This window comes from Colossoma macropomum, unplaced genomic scaffold (genome assembly GCF_904425465.1).
Source record: "Colossoma macropomum unplaced genomic scaffold, Colossoma_macropomum, whole genome shotgun sequence".
NCBI lineage: Eukaryota > Metazoa > Chordata > Actinopteri > Characiformes > Serrasalmidae > Colossoma > Colossoma macropomum.
In genome coordinates, this window is record NW_023494806.1 from 29,331,141 (window position 1) to 29,335,688 (window position 4,548).

Sequence of the window (4,548 nt, forward strand, 5' to 3'; positions counted from 1 at the left end):
CTGTGAACAATGCGATTGCCTGCATGCTTAAAGCATGGCCTGCGGCATGACTGATTAGACCGCTGTCTCCGGAGGAGGCCTTATAAGGAGGTCGGGGTGAGCGATGAATAATAAGGAAGCGTCTGCTTGTCATGTCAGAGCTCTTTTATGGCTCATGAAGCTGCAGCTAGAATCAGCCTTGATGGATTTACAAGAAGATAACTGTAAACCAGGGATATCTTGAAATTACCCACGAGTCACTAGGCCACAAGGCCTGGGTGGTCCTCTCACAGGAGGGAGCTGTGGTGTCCCATCATTATTTGAAGTATGAATTTGACCTGCATAACATAACATACACACTCATTCAAGCACATCTTAGTGTTTGTTAGCTATTCTTCTGCCACTACAAGCCACATTTTGTAATAAATAATAAATCAATTATTATTATTGTAAGTAGTTGTGGTGTATATCTACATAGCTAATAAATAGTATTTAATAAATAATTTAGTCTTCAATTAAATCAGGCCAACTTACATTTAACAGTAGAACTATGGGGGACTCTTACTGTGAAAGCATCAGCATTCCCACTGAACATAAGTGAAGTTGTTGTGAGTGAAGTGAGCAGTTCAGTCTGTGTTCTGAGTACATTCTGTTGATAATTCTTTAAATTATTATTATTTTTATTGTAAGTAGTTGTGGTATATATCCATATAACCAATGTTTAATAAATATTTTTGTGTTAATTAAATCAGGCCGACTTGGCATCAGCATTCCCACCAAACGCGAGGTTGTTGCGAGTGAAGTGAGCAGTTAAATCTGTGTTCTCAGTGGATTCATTTGATAATTCTATTCATTTCTTAATTAACACACTGTGTCACTGAAAAGAATATGTAATGAAAGAATCCACAACTGCAGATTTGACTAACTATCAGCCTAAATAAGAATTATAGCTGAATTAGCTGTAGCTAAATTACGCCGTGCAGCGTTCGTGATGCGTCAGGTTTTCGTGTGAACGGTTGATCCTGCATGCATCGCTCTCTTTCTGCTTTTAATATCGTAATAATCAGTCTAGGCCAAGATTTATAGAGCTTACGTTGAGTAAGCAGCCACAGCGGGTGAAGCTAATCTAGCCGTCAGTAAATATTTAGCCATTGGAAATGAACTAATGATTAATAGGCCGGATTTAAGGATAAGCTGTGAATATGTGAGGGGTTTAAGTGTCCTGCTGTAAACTGTCTGGTCCTAATGTACATGAATGTGCAACTGGTTCACTTTAAGATTTCCTCATTGCTCTCAGTCCTTTCAGGGCCTTGAGTTCTCACGGTTTCTGTAGAGCTTTATGTCCTTCCTGATGATTACAGAGGACGGAATGCTGCTGGCGGGCGAAACCTCGCGCTCTGCATTGCAGTCAGAGGCCTGGCATATTTAGTTTGGAAATAGTTCAAATGCATAAGGTATGTGTCACCTTACTAAGATTAACCTGCAGTATGGGTACAGTGGTTGGTCAAGCTGACACACTTCTAGGTGTGTGCTGTGAGCTGCATGGCTCAGCATGACCTCAGCCAGCGCTACTGTAACCGTGTGGTACCAGGCCAAAAATGGAGAAAAACCAACAAGACTGAGCAAATATTGCCTGTTAGTGTGATAGTTTGCTAACTGGTACCACGACACTATTAAAAATGAAGGCTCCTAAATGGTTCTTGGCTTGCATGTATGCAGTCACGTAGTATAGAACCTTTACACTGGGATAGTTTTTCACTTTTGCATCTCTTTTACACAAATGGTTCTTCTAATAACCATTGCAAGGTTCTTTCGGAAACCCTATTGGAGCTGGATTAGTTTCACTTGAGAAAGGGATTTTAATCCAGTACAAACCTGCAATGTCTATTGTTTATAATTCCGAAGCAAATTACTTTGTAAAATTTATAAACTCTGAGCTCCGTTGTAAATAGCAGTGCTGTTCGAATCAACACTACTGTAATGCAAACTTGGATAATAGAAAACGGCACTTCCATTTCTTTTATTTTTTGTGATATGAAGACAAGGCTAACCGGTAAAATGGAGCACGATTTGACCCAATTCCTCATTCTTCAAGTTCACAACAGAACTACTGAAATGCACACCAATTTTGGTGGAATTACAAGTCAAATGAAAATGAAATGTCTTGAAAGTAACTTTAGCAAGGCAGTACGATTTCTGCCTTGTTGGGCAGGGTGGTTTGGAAGCATGATGCCTGTGGTGAACTGACATGAACATCCATCCTATGACAAGTACATTGTGGAAATTACACAGGTCTTTTATCCCATCAAGGTCTTTTATGCCGTACGAATCAGCCAGTCAAATTATACACAGATTACATTACTAGACCTCCTCTGGTAAAACTAATGCAGCTCAAATAGGGCTTATGGCATCACCCCAAAGAACCACATAGCTTACTGATCAGTCTTCATACTATGGCTATCAAAGCTAGCATGTTAATATCACGTTACCATGATAAACAATTAATGCTGTTAACACAGTTTCCCAGTTTGACCACTGACCCTTCGACCCATCCGTAGTAGTGCAGGCTGAAGCCCAGCTGAGTGCTGTACACTCTCGTTCAAATACAGTTTTTAAATGTCTTTTAAAGCCAAACGTTCAGCTCCTTCAGCAGACCATGCTGGACAATGTCTTCACCGTAACAAGAATCCACAAGCTGTATGAACGAGAGCAAGAAGCTACAATCACAGAGGAGTTGAACCATTGACTCTAAGTGTGATATCATCGATATATATGCTGTATATACTATCATTGACTACATATATATATGATATACATGGGATATACACTCATTGACTGTATATATATACATATTGACACTATATATATAAATATATAAAATATAAAGCTAATATATATATACATATATATATATATATATATATATATATATATATATGTATGGTATATGTATATTGACTGTGTATATGATCTATATAATATATACACTCACTGACTATATATATGATATATATGATATATACACTCATTGGCTGGAACATGCAGTCACTGTTACTCTCACTGGACCTTGATGATGAAATTGGAAACTGCGTTCATGTAAATCAGTAAGGTTCTTGCTCAGGTTCTGCGTTCATGCAATTTAAAGATGGAAAACATCTCCGCTCTACTTGATGCCTTTGCTCTCTTCAGCACGTGCACGTTGTTAGAGAGCAATGAGAGCAAACAGAAAGGCCTTTAAGATGAGTGCGCATCATAGCAATGCAGCCTATAGATATTCCATGACGAAAGCATGCCTGAGGCTCCTGCTCTGAGTCAACACATGGACTGGATGCCATTCATGTAATCCGTCAGGCTTTGGCAATCTCCTCATTGTGTTCATACCCTCAGGCGTGAGTAATCCATTACTGCGCCACAGTTCTGTAATCAAGAAGATTTACGTCTTTCAAAGAATGCAATTGCTGGTTGATATGGTTAAACCGGCCCAGCAAATCAGGGCCTCTAGAGCTGCTCCCCACCTCTCGAGCTCTGCTCTGTGGGTTAGGAACCTCTGCTTGAGTTTCTTGAGTCTTCCAGAAGTGAGTTAGAGTTCTAGCTGAGTTAGATCTGGCTGCAGATCGGTTCTCATGGCCTTGGGCGACTCAGCTAGCGCATTTGCGAAGGGCTAACAGATGCAGTCTGACAGGCAGAACAGTGAGCATCGGCGGCGGACGTTAACATCGTTAGTGAGATGTGGGTCATTGTTGGAAGACAGAAGCGTCTCTTTCATTTCTGCCATGGCGCGAGGCCATCCGAGAGAGTACGTGCAGCTGATCATGAAAGAGCCAACATGATCAATCGGCAGTACCAGGGCCTGCAGACAGGGGGCATTAATTCAATCAGTTCACTGCCAATTACAATACAATGGCCTGTTAGCCACCACAGTGGTGCTCTGTTGGAAAAGCTAATGAAAGGAACGTCTGATGGATGAACTCAAGTTCTAGCTCAAGCACCCAAAACTCAAACCTCAGACTGTTCAGCACTGCAGCACAGAGAGAGTGTAAGAAAGGAGAAGGTCACTATCGGTTATTGGCTAACAACCAGCTACACTGTAAAGAATTGTACCTTCCACAGTAATGTGTTTTTTATACAGTATCGCCTACTGAAAACATGTTCAGTGCAGATCATGCATTAGGGAGGTAGGGGGGCGAAGGGGGCTGAGGGGGCTGAGGGGGCTGCAGCAGCCCCAGATTTCAGGCTTGTTTAACTGCAAATTCTAACAACAACAACAACAGCTGAGAAGACATGCAAGTAACATTCTGTGTTTTTAACTTTTTAAGTCCATCTTGCAGTAAATATTTCAAGCTACATCTTTATAGTAACCATCCCAACCCTGTATATATGATATATATGATATATACACTCATCGTCTATATATATATATATATATATATATATATATATATATATATATGACATACACACTCATTGATTATTTATGATATATGATATACACACTCATTGATTGTATATATGATATAAATGCTCATTGACTATATATGATATATATCATATGTGCACTCATTGATTGTC